The 21051-nt window shown below is 44.7% G+C and overlaps 1 pseudogene across 1 annotated transcript in view; it reads right to left on the bottom strand.

The window, feature by feature from the left end:
* The window catches only part of LOC310824053 (fibroblast growth factor 12-like), a 138644-nt pseudogene extending 117808 nt beyond the window's left edge, over positions 1 to 20836 (bottom strand). The window contains exons 1-2 of the transcript in view: positions 20812 to 20836; positions 6925 to 7041 (exon numbers count right to left, since the gene is read on the bottom strand). The product of the transcript in view is annotated as a fibroblast growth factor 12-like (transcript). The remainder of the gene's footprint in view (positions 1 to 6924; positions 7042 to 20811) is intronic.
* Between the last annotated feature and the right edge of the window lie 215 nt (positions 20837 to 21051).

Raw genomic sequence — 21051 nt, forward strand, 5'->3', positions numbered from 1 at the left:
GAGACAGCCAGCACTGAAGTAAAATGGCTAAGGAATGAACTCATTCCCAACCAGTATGCCATGACACCAGATTGACATGGCTAGATGCACTTCCCCTAGCACTGATGTTGATGAGGAACTCATCAAACAGCAAAACACATCTAACGCCCAATGAGTTGTTGACAGGTCGCTCAAATGCCAGGTCCTCCAAGACATGGAGGCCACCTGCCGTCCTTAGACATTTGGCACATAAATTGCAATGACTACATGAATGCATTGACTAACTTGTCTCGAGTTTTGTCTAACCAGGTACGGCAGGTGGAGGCAGAGCCTGAGACCGCAACACCCAAGACTCCTGTGGTAAAGGTTTAGTTCACACCTTAAGGGGTGTGAAAGGAGGGTTTTGTTGAGATTTTTTTATATAAAAAACAATTTATTTTTGGTTCACACCTTAAAAGGTGTGAAAGGAGGGTTTTGTTAGAAATTATTTTTATAAAAACAGTTGCATCATAATGCTCAATAGCAGACGAGTAAATAAAGCTATTCAGTTCTTTATTTAGGGTGATTAAATTTACTAATTGTATTTGATATTCCATATGCAAATCAATTGAATTTATATGTTTTTTAATCATCTGAAATTTACTAATGTGATGGCCTGTTGAGATGAATCAAGCATTAAATGAGATGAATCAAGCATTAGTTCCATGGTACTTGGATTAATACATGAAGAGGTAAGGGTCAGGTCATCAAGATAGATGCTGCAACACACACATAACTTAAGAATGATGTAATGGAAAATATTAGGCTAGGAAAGGACAAATCAGAGTAGGTGTATGTTTTCTTCAGCAGGTCAACTCGTTCCCCAGAGGGAACGGACCGGCGATATCTCTACCTGGAACGGATCGTGTGTCAGGGGCTGGGACCAGCCTAAAACACCAACGAGAGGAGAGCCAAGTCTAAACCGCGGCTCCTCCCCAACCAAATAGCCAATCATAATCATTCTGTTTACTGTAAAATGCTTGGTTTGACATTTTGAATGTATCCATTTTTGGAAGGTTGGTTACAGATTAACAGCTTGCTGACTGTGATTTTCTTCGCCAAAAGTGGTCCTTGTACAAGTCTAGAATTTTGACATATAAATAAATAGCTAAAATTAAGAAGTAGTTTGTCTTCTCCTTCAAATAAAGAACACGTTTTCCCACAAATTCCTTCACGCAGTCACAGATTTTAGCAATAGCATCATCTGTTAGACTCATGTCATGTTTTAAAAGTGAATGCAGTTTACTTAATGTGTAATCCTGCCCCAACTCATGCAGATTTTGCATCTCTTCGACAATAGTCTGTATTGTTGAAGCTGGAAGGAGGAGCTGCCCTTGCAATTTTAGGTAGAATAAACATATATTCCTCATAAAAGTTTCATTGAAATCCTGTGGCAATTCAGTGATTTCATTTGTTGTACTAGCTGAGCTGTGGGAAGCATCTTCACATGCTGCGACATAAGACTGCGAAATAATTTCTCTGTACATGTCACTTATACTATTCACTAAACATTCTCTATGTTTCCTGGACATGTGAGCAGTAAATGATGATTTCACGGTGAATGCATTTCTACAACCAGTTACTGGACATGCCACAGACCGCCCCTCCACTAAATGTTCTTTCAAGTGGGATATAAGTTCTTTCACGGTCTGAAATTGGCGCTCACACAGAGAAATGGCGCATTTAAAATGTATTACGACGGCTGTAGCAGTAACAGAGGGTGCAGGTACATTGTGAACCCGATAAAAATGAGCTTTAAAAGCTGCATAAGTGCAAAATGTCCGTTTGCAGTCAGAGCCATCGCATTTGAAAAGACAATGCGGTTCGTTCCTATGAACTCTACAGTGCAGCACATAACCCGAGAAACGTTAAAGGGTTTTGCTGCAAAAACGGCAGGTAATCATTATTAGCTATACTAACCATTAAAACCACATGGAAGACACCAAAATACAAAACGGCATCAAAACAGCCTAGTGTCTTTCTGACAACAAACTGCCAAATTTGAAATAAATTAAATGTTAGCTTACCACTCGCTGCAGCTAGTTATATGCGTTGTTGTCTTCAGATTATCGTCTTCCGGTTATCAGATCTGCGTGTCCTCTCATCCACCAGCCAACGTCAGTGTCAAACTTTCCTCCCGCTCTCATTCACGAGCCAAACTCATGGCCAAACTCCCGCGATAATGAAGTAAACCAATAAAAGAACCAAAAAACACTCAAGTCAGTTGAGGAGGCAGAGCCCAACTAGTTTGAAACTCAAACACAGCCGGTAATTTCTGTTGGAATTTCAAATGTATATGATTACTGTTAGGTTTAAAAAAGCTTGAAAATGTTTCCAGTCAGCTTACCAAGTAGCTCAAACATTCAAGCACTTAAATGAAGATCTACAGTGGTCTATTTGCCCTGGCTAAATTCGTGTTACATGTTAACAACATTTAGTGTTGCAGTAGACAGTAATTATTGATCAGACAGTATTTAATCATACCAAACAACATTACACAGGCTCTCATTAGCATTAAGTTGGGGATTCGCTCTCTCAATAAAAGTTGAAAAAAATATCTATATATTATATAGATAATATATTACATACAGTCATGTTAAAAAGTTAGGACACCCTATGAAAACATTTGTCTCTTTCAATATACTCAAACATATGGACATTTGATCTTAATTTTACTTTAAATGGAGGTAATATAACTAAACAAATACAACTGGAAAAAAAAGATCTTTAAACATTTTGGTCAAATATAATTAATAGAAATGCCTTTTTCTTGTGAGGAAAAAATCAGGACACCCCCACATATTAATACTTAAAATGCCTATAATTAGAATCAAGTGATCCACATCAGGTACAAATGATAAGAACAACTTTCTTCCAATCGATGCCAGAGACTGGTAGACAGTTATAGGAAACGTCTAATTGAAGGTTATGTCAGCAAAAGGGGGCAATACCAGCTATTAGGGCATAGGGTGTCCTAACTATTTCCTCAGTAGGAATTGGCGTCTTTGTGCATTTTCTATGAAAAAAATGATAACAAAGTTACATTTTCATTGTTTTTGGTTCAATTACATCACCTTTATCTAAAGATATTGTTAGAAAGAAGATCAAATATTGATAAGTCCAATTTTTTTTTTAAAGAACAAAATATTTTGTGTGGTCTCCTAACCTTTTCACATTACTGTATAAGTATAACATATGCATTTGTTAGCTGTAATAAGGTTTCTTTATATATAACAAAATTCTACTTGACAAACTGTTATTTTAACACTATTATGTTGTCATTTAAACTGCATTGTATTGATTTTTGTATTACGGTTTTTCTGGGTTAAAACTACAGTAATAGGTAATTTATACAAATAAATATACATATTCTTTCTGTAAAATTAACAGTTATGTTTGGTTAAGTATTTTACAAAATATTATTGTAAAGTTAACAGTGCTAAGTTGTATACAGTTTTTTTATGTGAGGATTTTACGGCATTGCAGTGTTAATCCTACAGGTTTGTAACTAATTACCCTACCTCTCGAACTCTGTGCCCGGCTGAAAAAAGAAGAGAAAAAAAACAAAGTTAACAAAAGGTAAACAAACTGAAAAATAAACAAAATGAAAACTCAGGAACATAAACTACATCCTAAACAAAGTATCAAAAAACAAAAGGAGAGCTGCCACCTCTCTAACTTAACCAAACCAAATGAGGACTGCCACTCCTCTTGAGGAACCAAACAAAATAACTTAAATAGGGTGTGGTATGGGTTAATTGATGGACAAATGAGGACTTGATTGAAGGATCCCAGCTGCCAGGCATTCCCACTGATTCACCTGACAGGAGGGACCTACTGGAACACAAGAGAGAGAACACAAACAAACAAAACACCCCAGGTCTAACAGAAAAAGACCTCTCCACCCGTAACAATAATAATACATTATGGGCACAAGGGTACTTTTTGTTGTGTCTGCTAAACATTCTTATCACACTCATGCTTGATTATGGACACAAGGGTACTTTTTGTTGGGGATTTCCGCAACCTGACCCACTTCATCCCGCAGGTCTTACACTATTAACCCTTCTTATGCCGTGATAAAACTATGTATCATAAAAATTAACATTAGTACATATGGTAGCATACTTCAGTAATCATCCCTGAGTAAGATTACACAATCAAACAGTTCTATATTTCTATATTCTTAGTACCTTCCGTGTTAGTAAGCTGTCATCACAATGAGGCCCAAGCAGATATGTTGACCCAGGGTCATACACTTGCATTCTAATTCCTCTTATTTAGTTATGCAGTTACACATATTCGAACCAACTTATCATTTATAAGCAGTAATGCAGTTTACACCTATTTTAATCAACTTATCATTCATAAGCAGTTATGCAGTTGCACCTATTTGAGGGATAGATCAAAGATAAAATGTGTTTCAGGAACATCCGCAGCCGCGGTGTCCCTCGTCAGGTTGGGCCCCCAGCTGCTAAGCTTTTTCTCTTTCTCGCCGTGATTCACCAAGGTTGGTCTCAAACCTCGGGCCAATCCTGCTGTGCTTAACTGGGTAACGTTGGGAATGGTGTTTAGGCCGGGGAAAGGCCATACTAGACTCGCCCTCGGCGACAACTGTTAAGCACCTTGTATTGCAATTTTGTATGAAAGGCGCTATATAAATAAAGCTTGATTGATTGATACCAAGGGTGGCGAGCCACTGAGCCAGAAGAATTGCGAAGACATCCCTTTTTTGTTGTTCCTTGGAGACAGTCCATTAGTTTTTGCCAGTGTGGTAGGACAGAACTTTGCACAATTCTCACACACATGTACTATACCTTGCAGTGTAGTTGGACTTTCAGTATCTCACACATTCCATTCACCTGGGGTTCATGTCGAGTTTACTGATTGGGGTTGTTGTGGATTGATGTAATAGTGGTTGTTATTTTCTATATGAACATTTGATTCTATGGATTGTGACTGTAAATTATATTTGGTAACTTGAGGTTACAGGTATAAGTACAGATAACCCAGGGTGCACCCGTAGAATTCAAAGGTATATTAACCAAAGAACGTGAATATTACTGTGATTTCACCATTTCTTATGGTGAACTGTACTTCACATTTTTCTATTGAGCTCATTGTACGTTTGTATGGTACCATTCCCTTTTTCTATTTTAATACATGCTGGCTTTTCTTTACCTATTTGCATTGATGTCTGATCTCATCATTTATCCCTCTGTTCCAGTATATCCAAGTCATAAGTGCTACATGCTAACTTTACTGAAACTGCTCTCCTTGCTGTTACGGAGACCCTCCATACTGCCAGAGCCTCCTCACTCTCCTCTGTTCTCATTCTTCTGGACTGCTGTGTTTGACACAGTAAACCACCCAATCCTTCTCTCCACCCTCTCAGAGCTGGGCATCTCAGGCTCTGCACTCTCCTGGTCTGCATCTTACCAGGTAATGTGGAGAGGATGGCAAACAAAACATGGTTTGGTTTGTCCACATCATGCACCCTCACCACTGGTGTCCCCCAGCGCTCTGTCCTAGGGCCCTTATTGTTATCTCTGTATACCAAATCTCTTGGCTCTGTAATTTCTTCACATGGTTTCTCTTACCACTCCGATGCTGATGACACTCAACTTTTTATCTCTTTCTCCCCCCTATGACACGCAGGTGGCGACACGTGTCTCGCAGACATCTCTGCCTGGATGCCTGCGTACCACCTGAAGATCAATCTTGACAAGAATGAGCTGCTTTTCCTTCCTGGGAGACCAAGAAGACTCCATCACGGTTGAGAACTCCACTATGTCCCCCTCCCAAAATCTTGGGGTGATCCTGGACAACCAACTGTCCTGTGTGGCTAACATCACAGCGATGGCCCGCTCCTGTAGATTCTTCCTATAATACATTCAAAGGATATTCACCCATTCCTCATGAGAGAAGCAGCGCAACTCCTGGTCCAGGCGCTTGTCATCTCCCACCTAGACTACTGCAACTCACTTCTGGCTGGGTTCCTCGTCAGACCTCTGCAGCTCATCAAGAACGCTGCAGCCTGTCTGGTGTTCAATCTCCCCAAATTCTCCCATGTCACCCCCCTCCTCCGCACCCTCGGAGATCTCTTTAGGCTACACCTGGGCTCCTCCTCCTCAGACCTCTCCACCCCCTACATTACCTGAACTTGAGAAAAAAATAAAAGTTTTCTTCCTATCTCTAGCACTGTGACTGCCGATGGCACTTGTTCTTATCGTAGGTTTTACTTACAATGACTGATGTATAGTAAAATTACTTAAATGTAAAAATAAACGAGTAGTGGGTTGTTATTGAAAGACTCCCTCTCTTTTCTCTGCAGAAACCAAGAACTGCATTTAAAACATGTATAGATGGAGCCATCAATTATAAATATGGACAGACCAGCAGCATACAAAGCCATTGACCCCACTCTCCTTCTCTAAGAGCCACAGAGAGGGCCGCAAAGGGGCCTGTTGAGACGTTGGGCTTTATGTTGGATGTCAAATAGACTTGTGTGCAAACCTCTGCAATTCCACTCTTATGGGATTTATCCTTCCTTTGAAATCTGCTGTTTAGCCCGAAGAATAGCCAAGAAATTCTGCCTCTCTCCGCACAGTCCCAGGATATAGCGCACCAAAATAAGGGGTATTTGGAAATCTCTAGGTACAATAGGATGAATCTGTCCAAGCACTGAGTGTATGATGGTCAAAGGCCATAGATACAATCCATTTAGAGAGTGGTTATTACTTGTGCAATAATTTCAGAGGTAGAGGCTTTTATTGGGACAGTTACAGCTAAACCCACTTTAACCCTATAGGATCCAACTACACCACAGTAGTTTCAGTATCTCTCATAATCTAATGTTGAACAACACCTGTTATTCCACACACACACACACACAGTATAGTGCACATTCAGGTCTTACTGAGGTGTAGAGGAAACCGTCTCCATTCATGGCAGCGTAGAGGCCAACCTTCACTCCCTGGATGGCCACCACCCTCAGACCCACTGGGATAAGGTTAAACAGGGCTGAGGAGAGAGAGACAAGGGAGGACAGTGTTACCCAGTTGAGTCCAATACACACAAGTAAAGGTCATACATATCCGTATGCATAGCATAGTGCAGGGAACACCTCATACAACAACATCCATAGTGTGGTCACATTCTGATTTCAAGGGTGTTGAGTGAATGGAGATGGAGAAAAGTGTTCTCCAGAGGTTATTGAAGTGAAAAGGTAGATTCAGTGGAAGGAACGTGATCTATGGTTGAGCTCTGGGTGGACACAGTGAAGGAAAAGGTGATAATATGTGGTTGAATCAGATAAGAGGCTTGGGTAAAGGAAGGTGCCAACATTCCCTTGTCCAACACAGATTCATTAAATCAACAGGCTCTTTATTGGCCTCTTTGCTTCAGGTGTTGGGCGGGGGGTCAAAAGAAATGTGTGAGGTAGAGTGGAGTTGGTGCTGTACTGTGTCAGATAAAAAAACTGAAAGCATGAATTGGAAAAGGGTTGTGTGTGTGTGCATAATATGTAAGGGTTTTTGTTGAGGGTCCTCTCAAAAGTCCCTCCCAGTCAGTGATGAACCTGCACTTCACCCAGGCTTAAGCTGCTGTCACCTCAATACAGGAGAATGGCATGTTATTGCCTTAGGGATGCCTAAAATGGGAAGCGTGAAAATATGTGCTCTGTGCTCTGACAGTGGGAGTAAAGAAGCTGTGGACATCAACATGGAGGGGAGCATACCACACCAGCTAAGCTTCATACAGTATGTAGCTGTGTTAGCTGGTTTACTAGCTGTTGAGACAGTGTGGCTGGGTTTGTTATCCTGGTGAGACATCAGATTTACATTGTAAACATTTACAATGTTACCCTTTACACATCTGTCCTCTGTCCTGCATAACCCTCCTAACCAACTCATAACATCACATCCTCCCAACCGGAGTGAGAATTGGCACGTTTCTTAACACTGCTTCCTAGATTCCTGCTAAAGCCTAAAACAATGTACCATAATTACCCTAGCAAGGCCCTAGTTAAATCGCATTGAGTAAGTCTCTTACTCCTACTGTTTGTTCTGCTGGCGAGAATTGTGTTTTGGATGTGTTTTCTGACTGTGGGTCTGTAACAAAGTCCGTTGTACACAGAGGCAGACGCAGCGTTACGGTAAGGGAATCTCTCCCGTTTATTCATATAGTTCGTCAGAATTGTTCTTTTGGCTTTCCAGCCTCCTCAATGATTACTTGGCGACTGCGACTTCGCAGTCGTCTCTTTCTCTCTCTCTCTCTCTCTCGCTCCGCCGTTCCCAGCTCACCTCGCCTACTGAAATGGCAGAAGCACACACATCTTAAACATTTGCCGGCGAGACTTAATTCGCAGCAGGTGTGCAACAAAAGTCTCGCCGACACAACCCCGGCCACGGTCCTGTAGCTCCCTCTACAGGCCGAACGCTGCATGTCCCCCCACATACCCCCACCGCCCGACACAGGCCGGGGAACCGACGGCCGACGACCTACTCCCCCCCCCCTGCACGGGAGAGGAAGTCTGCCACGACCATCTGCGCACCCGGTCTGTGCACGACGGAAAAGTTGAAGGGCTGCAACGCGAGGTACCACCGGGTGATCCTCGCGTTTACATCCTTCATGCGGTGGAGCCACTGGAGGGGGGCATGGTCGGAGTAGAGGGTGAAGGCGCGACCCAGCAGGTAGTAGCGGAGGGTGCCGACCGCCCACTTGATGGCCAGGCACTCCTTCTCCACGGTGCTGTACCGGCCCTCCCTCTCCGACAGCTTGCGGCTCAGGTACAGCACCGGCCGGTCGGCCCCCTCCACGCGCTGGGTCAGTACTGCTCCCAGCCCTCTATCCGACGCGTCCGTCTGTAGGGAGAAAGGGAGGTTAAAATCAGGCGCATACAGGACCGTTTCTCCACAAAGAGCCCCCTTAAGGGCCTCGAACGACCCCTGGCACTGGCCCGACCATTGGACCGGATCCGGGGCACCCTTCCGGGTGAGGTCCGTCAAGGGACTGGCCAGCTCCGAAAACCCTGGTACGAACTGGCGGTAATATCCCGCCAGCCCCAGGAAGGCCCTCACCTCCTTCTTTGTCTTGGGCCGGGGAGAGGTGGCGATGGCCGCAGTCTTTTCAATCTGCGGCCGCACCTCCCCCCGTCCCAAGTGGTACCCCAGATACCGGATCTCCCTCCGCCCGATCACGCACTTTTTCGGGTTGGCCGTCAGCCCCGCCTGCCTCAGGGACCGCAGAACAGCAGCCACACTCCGCACATGCTGCGGCCAGGTGTCACTGTGAATGACAATGTCATCTAGGTAGGCCGCAGCATAGGCGGCGTGCGGCCGCAGAATACGGTCCATGAGGCGCTGAAAAGTGGCTGGGGCTCCGAACAACCCGAAAGGGAGCACAGTGAACTGGAATAACCCGAGCGGAGTGGAGAATGCCGTTTTCTCCCGGGACACCGGCGAGAGTGGAATCTGCCAGTATCCCTTCGTGCAATCCAACGTCGTGAAGTACCTGGCCGTACCAAGCCGGTCCAAGAGCTCGTCGACCCGGGGCATCGGATAGGCATCGAACTTGGAGACCGCATTAACCCGTCTATAATCCACACAGAACCGTATAGTCCCATCTGGCTTGTTGACAAGCACGATGGGGCTACACCAATCACTGCGGGACTCCTCGACCACACCCAGCTCCAGCATGGCTTCCAACTCCGTGCACACAACGTTTCGTTTGTGCACCGGCAACCTATAGGGACGCGTGCGCACCGTTAAACCCGGCTGCGTTTCTATATGGTGGTCGATGAGCGTAGTCCGACCGGGCAGGGGAGAGAACACGTCAGCGAACTTAAGCTGCAAATCTGCAACGTCCGCGGCCTGGCTAGCAGAGAGATGGTTATCAATATCGACCGGAGTGCTAACTTTCGATTTTGGGACTTCCGGACCGAACTCCTCTCTCTCCGGAATTACCGTAGCCAGAGCAACCGTGACCACGTCGTTCCATTTTTTTAGGAGATTGACGTGATACACCTGCAAGCTATCCCCCCGGTCCGAGCGTACAACCTCATAATCCACGTCCCCCATGCGACGTGTGACCACAAACGGTCCTTGCCACTTCGCGAGTAATTTCGTGCTGGAGGTGGGTAACAGTACGAGCACCTTGTCTCCCGGTGTAAACTCTCGTAGGGTAGACCCCCTGTCATACAGGCGTTTCTGACGCTCCTGGGCTTGCAGCAAATGCTCACGTGAGATAGCCCCTAGGGCGTGGAGCTTTGTGCGCAAGTCGAGGACGTACTGGATCTCACTCTTACTGTCGCTAGACCCTTCCTCCCAATTTTCTTTAAACAGGTCTAGGACACCCCGGGGCTTACGCCCGTAGAGTAATTCAAACGGGGAAAACCCGGTGGAAGCTTGGGGAACTTCCCGCACCGCAAACAACAGGGGATCTAGCCATTTATGCCAATTCCGACTATCCTCGTGGACAAACTTCCGGATCATTGACTTCAAGGTCCGATTGAACCGCTCACAAAGGCCGTCAGTGGCCGGGTGGTAAACACTGGTTCGAATCGCCTTGATGTTCAACAAGCCATACAGTTCCTTGAGGGTGCGTGACATAAAATTAGTGCCCTGATCGGTGAGAATCTCTTTCGGGATTCCCACGCGGGAGATGACTTGAAACAATGCTTGCGCTACACTCTTGGCAGAGATATTGCGCAGAGGTATTGCCTCGGGGTATCGGGTGGCGTAATCTATCAAGACCAACACAAATCGATAACCCTGTGTGCTCCGTTCAAATGGCCCGATAATATCCATCGCAATGCGGTCGAACGGGTTCTCGACCAATGGTAAGGGCCGCAAGGGGGCCCGTGGAATGGCCGGGGGATTTACTAACTGACATTCCCGACAGGAAGCGCACCACCTACGCACCTCTGCCCGAATCCCCGGCCAATAAAATCGAGCCATTATACGGTGCAGTGTTTTGTCATACCCTAGATGGCCCGCCATGGGGTTGAAATGAGCCGCCTGGAAGACCATTTCGCGGCGGCTGCGGGGAACCAACAACTGGGTTACTTCCTCCTGACTATGTGAGTCACGACTTACTCGATATAACCTGTCGCTGATAATCGCGAAATAGGGGTGGGCGCGCACCGTGTCTGGCCGTATCAAAGTACCATCAATTGCTATCACTTGGTCAAAGGCTGATCTTAGGGTCTCGTCACGAGACTGCTCGAGGGGGAAGTCGCCTAGCAGCGGATAGTTCGGCGGGGAAATCTCGGGGTGAGGCGCCCCCGCCGGCTCCGGCTCCCCGGCAGTGTCGCGAGGCGCCGCCTCGGCACAGAGCACATTACACGCCACACACCTCCCTAGCTGTCGTCCACGCATCCCGGTAGCCCTCTTTACCGCTTGAGGAAACCCCTCCCAATCCACACCTAGAATCAGGGGATGCGTGAGGCGTGGGCTAACCGCCGCCTGTACTCTATGGTTTTTCCCCTCAAAATGAATTTCGATAGCGACCACCGGATATTCGTGAATTTCCCCATGCACACACCTCACCCGCACCCTCGATGCCTTCAACAATGCCCCCGGCCGAACCAGGCGCTCCTGGATCATGGACTGCATGCAGCCCGAATCCAAGAATGCCTGGTGCGTATCATGTTGTATCCTTACCGGAATACGATACGCCGCTCCTGGTCCGGGGGGAGGGCCCGGTATGTCGCCGATGCGGACGACCCGTCCCACGTCCATCGCCCGACACTCGGCCTGCACGTGGCCCGGCCGTCCGCACCGCCAACACACCCCCCCTGTCGCTCGAGGTGCTCCCTGTGGGGCCGGGGTCGGTTCCGGATAGGTGCGCCCCTGCCATCTCGTCCTCGGGGCGGGCGCCGGCCTCTCTCCTTCTGCTCCCCCGGCTCCTCCTGGGCGTTGGCCCCCCCCCCCTTGCCGCGGGGCCGGGGTTGGTCGTTGTGGCCCCCGCGGTGGGAGGGAGAGATGGTCCTCGGCCTGTCCGACGGCGGTCTGGAGGTCCTGGGGGCGGTGGTACTGGACCTTGGGGGGACCTGGTGCCGCTCCGGTCCCCGGCGCCGGCCCGCCGACCCTGGTGAAGTCCTGAAGGAGGGCACTGTCCGTGATCCTCGCCGCCGTTAGTTCCTCCAGCGTCGTCTGCTGGGTCTGCTGCAGGGCCGTCTGCTGCTCGAGGACAAGCGCTATCCTCGACATCGCCGCTGCTAACGCCTCCATTCTGCCTTCCCTCTGTGTCCCAGGTTGGGCGCCAATGTAACAATGTCCTTTTATACACAGAGGCAGACGCAGCGTTACGGTAAGGGAATCTCTCCCGTTTATTCATATAGTTCGTAAGAATGTCCTTTTGGCTTTCCAGCCTCCTCAATGATTACTCGGCGACTTTGCAGTCGTCTCTTTCTCTCTCTCTCGTTCCGCCGTTCCCAGCTCACCTCGCCTACCGAAATGGCAGAAGCAGACACATCTTAAACATTCGCCGGCGAGACTTAATTCGCAGCAGGTGTGCAACAAAAGTCTCGCCGACACAACCCCGGCCACGGTCCTGTAGCTCCCTCTACAGGCCGAACGCTGCATGTCCCCCCACAGTCCTATACTATATCTAGGACAGACAGAGAAGGGAGAGGTGTGGCTATTTTTGTCAAAAGTTTTACTGCATGGGTTCTGCTGTCCTCCACTGTCCCAAATCAATATGAATGTTTATAAATGTGTGTTTTGGAAATAACTCGGCTAATAACAGATGTCTATGATAGGAGTGTATTGCCCACCATCTGCTCATCATAGTGCTCTTGACACCTCAGCTGCACTTCTATCCTCCTATGTACATTCTGAAGTAGTAATAATAGGTGATTTTAACTGGTTGTCTCAAACCTCTGGTTTACAACTAAATCCACCCTGCTAGACATTATCCTAACAAATAGGCCTTACAAATATATAGCCAGTGGTGTTTTTGAAAATTACATTGTAGATAGATTTGTTGGCACCAGCCATGTGATTTAAATTTAAATGTGGCTGAGACAAAGACGTTGATCGTTTGATTTTCCCTTGTGAATGGTGATCAATGCCCCCCTCTCTTAGCCCGGAACACCTATTTACAGTTGAATGAGCAAGCCTGGTGGACGTCCTGAAGATATCGCACCTCAACTGTCAATTCCTTTGCTGTTGTAATATATATTGTATATAGTATAGGCGAACTGACCTCTCCCACCTATGTTCTATTGTTTGGAGGATATTTCAGGAAGATACAGACCATTCATTATTTGAGTTTCTCGGGATAGCCTATGTGTCCTTGACACATAGGAGACGTATAGACATATGGTTAAACTTCTATTTGTTTACTACAGTTTATTTATTATATATGTTCATTTGAAACTCTTAAATTGGTTAATTTATTGATAATCTATTCTCATTCTTCCTATGTGCATTAATGTGATGTTGTGCACTAGATAAAGGTTCTATTAAAACAGCACAACATAGTCGTGACCAGGTTATTAAATAGAGTTCACCATTAATGTCTAATGTTCACATTCATCGTTAACAACAACCAGTCCTTTCTCTATAGTCTTTTACCTCAATTCATCAACATCAGCGATCACTGTCCTGCATTAGAGATGAAAGGATGAAATAAATCTGCTCAACGCGTCCTTACAAAAAATATTTTAAACATTTTAACGAGCAAGGTTTTTTACATGGTCAAATCTTTCCCTTATCATCTGCATACCTGACCCCGATTTGGCTCTAGAACTTTTCTCATCTATATCTAAAAGTACATTTTGACTTCAAGTTTCAAGTTTATTGTTACAGTGGGGGAAATAATTATTTGATCCCCTGCTGATTTTGTTAGTGTGGGGGGACATGCAGCGTTCGGCCTGTAGAGGGAGCTACAGGACCGTGGCCGGGGTTGTGTCGGCGAGACTGTGTGTGCTTCCGCCATTTGAGTAGGCGAGGAGAGTGGCGAGAGAGAGAGAGACACTGGAAGCGAAGCTGGAAACGAAGCTGGAAACGAGACGGCAACTGGATTGCAGAGTGTTCGGGAGGGCTGAAAAGCCAGAGACATTTTGTGAGAACGTTAATGAATAAACGGGAAGCTGTTCCCTTAACCCAAACGCTGTGTCTGCCTCTGTGTACAACGGACTTTGTTACAGTTAGTTTGCCCGATTACAAAGAAATGAGCGGTCTATAATTGTTATGGTACTTTTAGTTTAACAAATAGAGACAGAATATCAACAAAGAAGTCCAGAAAAAACACATTATATAAAGTTATAAATTCATTTGCATTTGATCGAAGGAAATAAGTATTTGATCCCCAAGCAAAACATGACTTAGTACTTGGTGGAGAAACCCTTGCTGGCAAGCACAGAAGTCAGATGTGTCACCAGGTTTGCACACATCTCAGGAGGGATTTTGGTCCACTCCTCTTTACAGATCCTCTCCAAATCCTGAAGGTTTCAAGGCTTTTGCTTGGCAACTCAAAGCTTCAGCTCCCTCCACAAAGTTTCGATAGGATTAAGGTCTGGAGACTAGCTAGGCCACTCCATGACCTTAGTGTGCTTCTTCTTGAGCCACTCCTTTGTTGCCTTGGCTGTATGTTTTGGGGTCATTGTCATGCTGGAAGACCCATCCACGACCCATCCTCAGTGCTCTGGCTGAGGGAAGGAGGTTCTCGTCCAAGATCTTATGGTACATGGCCCCGTCCATTGGCCCCTCAATGCAGTGAAGTCATCCTGTACCCTTAGCAGAGAAACAACCCCAAAGCATAATGTTTCCACCTCCGTGTTTGACGGTGGGGATGGTGTTCTTGGGATTGTAGCATTCAGCATTTCTCTCCCTCCAAACACGAAGAGTCGAATTTATGCCAAAGAGTTCAATTTTGGTCTCATCTGACCACATCACCTTCTCCCAAGCCTTCTCTGAATCATTTAGGTGTTCATTGGCAAACTTCAGATGGGCCTGTACATGTGCCTTCTTGAGCAGGGGGACCTTGCGGGCACTGCAGGATTTCAATCCGTTACGGTGTAGTGTGTTACCAATGGTTTTCTTGGTGACTGTGGTCCCAGCTGCCTTGAGATCATTACCAAGCTCCTCCCGTGTAGTTCTGGGCTGATCCCTCATCCTTCTCATGATCATCCTTACCCCACGAGGCAAGATCTTGCATGGAGCTCCAGGCCGAGGGCGATTGATGGTTATTTTGTATTTCTTCCATTTTCTAATAATTGCACCAACAGTTGTCTCCTTCTCACCAAGCTTCTTGCTGATGGTCTTGTAGCCCATTCCAGCCTTGTGCAGGTCTACAACTCTTACCCTGATGTCCTTTGAATGTTCTTTGGTCTTGCCCATGGTGGTGGAGAGGTTGGAATGGAAGAGATTGATTCTATTGACAGGTGTCTTTTATACCCATAACAAGCAGAGATTAGGAGTACTTTTCCTAAAGTGACAGGACTAATCTGTGTGCCTCATGGGCATATAACCGGTCTGTATGAGCCAGAATTCTTGCTGGTTTGTAGGGGATCAAATACTTATTTCCTTCGATGATATGCAAATTACTTTATATAATGTGTTTTTTCTGGACTTCTTTGTTGATATTCTGTCTCTATTTGTTAAACTAAAAGTACCATAAAAATTATAGACCGCTCATTTCTTTGTAATCGGGCAAAATAACAAAATCAGCAGGGGATCAAATAATTATTTCCCCCACTGTATGTCATGGCAGTCTTGAGTTTCCAATCATTTCTACAACTCTTATTTGTTTGTGATGGATTGATTGGAGCACATACTTCTTTGTCACAAAAAACATTCATGAAGTTTGGTTCTTTTATGAATTTATTATGGGTCTTCTGAAAATGTGACAATCTGCTGGGTCAAAAATATACATACAGCACTTTGAATTATCAATTTTGGTGATGTAGAAAGTTGTGTCAATCAAATTTGCTTTGTGGCATGGCCTCTTAACTTCTTATGAGTGATTATGATTGACTACAGCTGGTGACTTATTTCAGCCCATTTAAATAGGGCTCGTTTGATACACTCATTACTAGTGATGGGCAAATGAAGCTTTTGTGAAGCACTGAACCACTTGAGCCAATTGTTTCGAAAATGGGTTCATTACTCGAAGCTTCAGTTACAGTGACCTCCCCTGGCGAAGTGCAAGGCTGCAGTCAAATTAGGCAGGCTAGTTGGTGGACAGGAGGCTTTTAATTACACCCACGCACGAACACACACACACACACCTCAATGAGCAGTGTTGGAGAAACTACTTTACTTTTGTAGAAAAGATCTTTTGTTCTGAAGCATCTTTGCTTTGATCACCCTTGGATTTAAAGTATTGTAACGACCCTGTGAAAGGCCCGTTAGCAATTCCGCCAAGGGAGTTACCGCTCTTGGTGTTGTGGCTAGCGCGGCCGGTTTGTAAGCGAAAGATTGCGAGTTCGATACCCGCTTAAGGCAAGCTGCTCTACCCCGCCGTTCGCTACAGTATCTTTGCTTTGATGAAATTCTTTGATGCACACACACACTAAGACTGAATATCATGTTCTATTTACAAATAAAGATTGATGAATGTGTGTATTGTGTTATTGAGGAGAGAGTGCTGGGGAAAATATGGCATAGGTTGGGTGTGTTTGTGTAACTATGGCAGGGGGTGATTATGTGGGATGGGGAACACTCAAAGATTACAAGAAGAACACTCAGAGAATACAAACGCAATACCAACAACTCAACAGCAACAACGCACCTACTACGACAATCCACAAATTGTGCATTGTTTAGAGCGGTTATAAAGTGTTGAGGCACTCAAATTCAAAACTGTCGCAACCTATCACCTGTCAGAATCGAGACGAGGCAGTGCCAGTGAATCACCTGATTGGACCGCGAACCAGTCAGGTGATTCATTCAGGCAACGAAGCAGTTGCTGCTTCGGACGTCATATGTCACGTGATTTTTTTCGCACCAAAGCAAGCTTTGAAGCAGTGCTTCGATAAAATTGTTGGTCAGTGTTTGAAGCACGTATCGAAGCTTCAGTGTCAAACTGCCATCACTACTCATTACACTCAGCCAAAAACACTACAATGGGAAAGTCTAAGGAGCTCAGCACGGATCTGAAAAAGCGCATCATTGACTTGAACAAGTCAGGAAAGTCACTTGGAGCCATTTCAAAGCAGCTACAGGTCCCAAGATCAACTGTGCAAACAATTGTTTGTAAGTATAAAATGCATGGCACAGTTGTGTCACTACCACGATCAGGAAGAAAACGCAAGCTATCACCTGCTGCTGAGAGAAAATTGGTCAGGATGGTCAAGAGTCAACCAAGAACCACCAAAAAGCAGGTCTGCCATGAATTAGAAGCTGCTGGAACACAGGTGTCAGTGTCCACAGTCAAGCGTGTTTTACATCGCCATGGGCTGAGAGGCTGCCGTGCAAGAAGGAAGCCGTTGCTCCAGAAGCGGCACCTTAAGGCTCGACTGAAGTTTGCTGCTGATCACATGGACTAAGAAAAGGCTTTCTGGAGGAAAGTTCTGTGGTCAGATGAAACAAAAATTGAGCTATTTGGCCACAATGACCAGAAATATGTTTGGAGGAGAGAAGGTGAGGCCTTTCACCCCAAGAACACCATACCTACCATCAAGCATGGTGGTGGTAGTATTATGCTCTGGGCCTGATTTGCTGCCAGTGGAACTGGTGCTTCACAGAAAGTAAATGGAATAATGAAGAAGGAGGATTACCTCCAAATTCTTCAGGAAAACCTAAAATTATCAGCCAGAAGGTTGGGTCTTGGACGTAGTTGGGTGTTCCAACAGGACAATGACCCCAAACACACATCAAACGTGGTAAAGGAATGGCTAAATCAGGCTATAATTAAGGTCTTAGAATGGCCTTCACAAAGTCCTGACTTAAACCCCATCGAGAACATGTGGAGTGTGCTGAAGAAACAAGTCCGTGTCAGAAAGCCAACGAATTTAGTTGAACTGCACCGATTCTGTCAAGAGGAGTGGTCAAAGATTCAACCAGAAGCTTGTGGATGGCTACCAAAAGCATCTAATTGAGGTGAAAATGGCCAAGGGACATTTAACCAAATATTAGCATTGCTGTATGTATATTTTTGACCCAGCAGATTTAGTCACATTTTCAGAAGACCCATAATAAATTCATAAAAGAACCAAACTTCATGAATGTTTTTTGTGACAAAGAAGTATGTGCTCCAATCAATCCATCACAAACAAATAAGAGTTGTAGAAATGATTGGAAACTCAAGACTGCCATGACATACATGTTCTTTACAAGTGTATGTAAACTTCTGACCACAACTGTATACTCAACACAAGGAAAAATCGCTGGAACACTTAACACAAGGTACAAAGATGAACTGGCAGACAGACTAAATACACAGGGAAGGATGATGAGGAACAGGTGAAGCCAATCAGGGCGGGGTAGACAATCACACAGGCGGAAAACACACAAGGGCAGGTGGTGAAGTGTCTGAAACGAGAGACAAGGTGAGTAACACAAAAATAAACAGGAAACAATAAATGAAATACCATGAAACAAAGACAAACATAAACTAAAGAACAGGGCGGAACGTTACACTATCAGAAGTGTAAAAGGCACGGAACGCAAGGAAATCAGAATAGACTAGTGAGCATGTCTGTAATTGGCTCCTTGTACGGCCTATTGTGCTGCAGGTTCTCTTATGGCCAGCAGAGAGCAATATATAGCAGTTGATGAAACAACAAGCAGCTGATGACGTTGGCTCCTTGAAAAACACTTTCACTCCCCTGCCAATTCTGGTCTGGACAGCTGTTTGGCTTTATAGTTTGGGTTATGGCTAGGGTTAAAGTTAAGGCTACGGTTAGGGTTAAGGCTAGGGTTAGGGTTAAGGTAAAGTTTAGGGCTAAAGCTAGGATTAGGGTTAAGGGTTACATTTTTAAGGCTTACATTTGTCTTTAGATACATCTCCAATGTTGACCATCAACCCAGACAGTTTTTAAGTGCTTACCTTTGTTCAGAATCAGAATTCTTTTATTTGGCCAAGTATATTTGCACATACAGGAAATTGACTTGGTGAGGTTGGTGCATGGGACATAAAAAACAATATTAAAAAAACAATATATAAGCAAATATTAACATAAAAATTACAAAATAGCAAAATATTAACAAAATAGCAATAACAAATTTACAAAATAGAACAATAAAACTATACATTTTGTAGGCTATGCGAGGCTAAGTGGCAATGAGGCTAGAGGCTGTGAAATGGGTATGGGGCATGTTATTTAGTTATGTCCACCTGCCGCGATCGAACTAAATAGAATGGGAGTAAACGTAGCTTCTTGCTGGTGTAAGCACCAAAACGTCCTTGTAGAAATTCCAAAGCTCCTTTAGAATAGATATTAGATAGATGTTGCACATACAGTGCCCTGTGTAAGTAATGGGACAGTAGAGCATATTTTCTTGGCTCTATACTCCAAAAGTTTGAATTTGAAATCAAACAATTACTATGAGATTAAAGTATAGATTGTCTGCTTTTATTTAAGGGTATTTTTTTATGTTGGTTTCACCATTCAGAAGAAATTCTTTTCCACTGTCCTATTAGCGACATGCAGGGCACTGTATTTAAAGGTGCCCTGTAAAATACAAAAATATACACCTTTATTCTTGAAAAATATGACTTAGAAATGCTTGAAATAGCTTTATACTACTTTTGACCTTATCATTACAGTACCAAAAAATAAATGTTTTCATGGAGCCTAAAAAACATGAATATATTGTTGTCTGTACAGACTGACTGGCCAGTCAGTAAATAAGCAACTTGATATCTTCAAATGCTGTTCAAAATGTTGTATTTTTCTCTGATGGAATTCCATTCCTTTACTACAATAGATATATCAAATACATTACAGGCTTTTTGTATGTGGAAGGAATGGAATGCATTTATTGGAGGATTTGTGCATTAAAGGCACAACCTGGGAGTTGTTCTGCTGTTCAATGGTCGTTTCAATTCATAATGCATTGAATCTCAAAGAATATCAATATCATTAATATGTCAAGCCTTATCATAACTCAAAAGATAAGGTTATTTTACATAATTGTTTGTGAACAATGTATAGGTTTGAAATGTTTAAACCTATCATTTCAATATCATGAACTCTCATGGACCCATAGTCCTTGCATCTAGAACTCTGTCTATTAATTTGAGAGTGGTCACATTTCCCCAACTTCATCTCTCAGCTTAATACCAAAACACATGGCAGACCAGCCATTCAGCTGAATTGTTTTTACTGCATCTTTAATCACCAAAAAGACTGTAACAGGTCCATGACAGAGGCGGAGTCGAGGTATGGGGTTCTGGGAGTATCCCGTTTATTTCCATAAAATGGTCATAATAAATCCAATGTTCGTAATGATTTCAATGTTCGTAACGATTTCAATGTTCGTAACGATACGCCACTCGACTCGCCCTTCTTTCCTCCTCGAACGCCGAGGCACACACATCTTAAACCATCTAGTCAACGAGGCTACATTTGCAACAGGTGTGCAACAGAGCCTTGCCGACGTCACCCTGGCCACGGTCCTGTAGCTCCCTCTACAGGCCGAACGCTGCATGTCCCCCCACAAAGACATAATGTGTATCAAACTGGTGTGAGAAAGAGTTAAGAGTAGTATTCATCAACCCAGTTTCAACAGAAATGGAGGGGGTACTTGAAGCAGAGTGCAGCCTGCAGTTCCCCTGTGAGCGACTCCATTTGCAGAGCACTGTAAATAATTAAGAGGTCTGCTGAGCACACATCCTCACACTCAGAGCTCCGTACAGAGGGCATGTCTATGCAGAACCTTTTGGCTGCACATAAACAAGCCTTACAGTGGAAGTGTCAGTGTAACAATGTCCGTTGTACACAGAGGCAGACGCAGTATTTTAGAGAGGGATTTCGTCCCGTTTATTAAACACATTCGTTCTTGGCTTTTCAGCCTGTCTCACACTCCTCGCGACTTTCCAGTCGTCTCTCGGCAATAACTCCTCTCGCTCCTAGCCCAC

Source organism: Argentina silus, assembly GCF_951799395.1.
Source record: "Argentina silus genome assembly, chromosome: Y".
Lineage (NCBI taxonomy): Eukaryota > Metazoa > Chordata > Actinopteri > Argentiniformes > Argentinidae > Argentina > Argentina silus.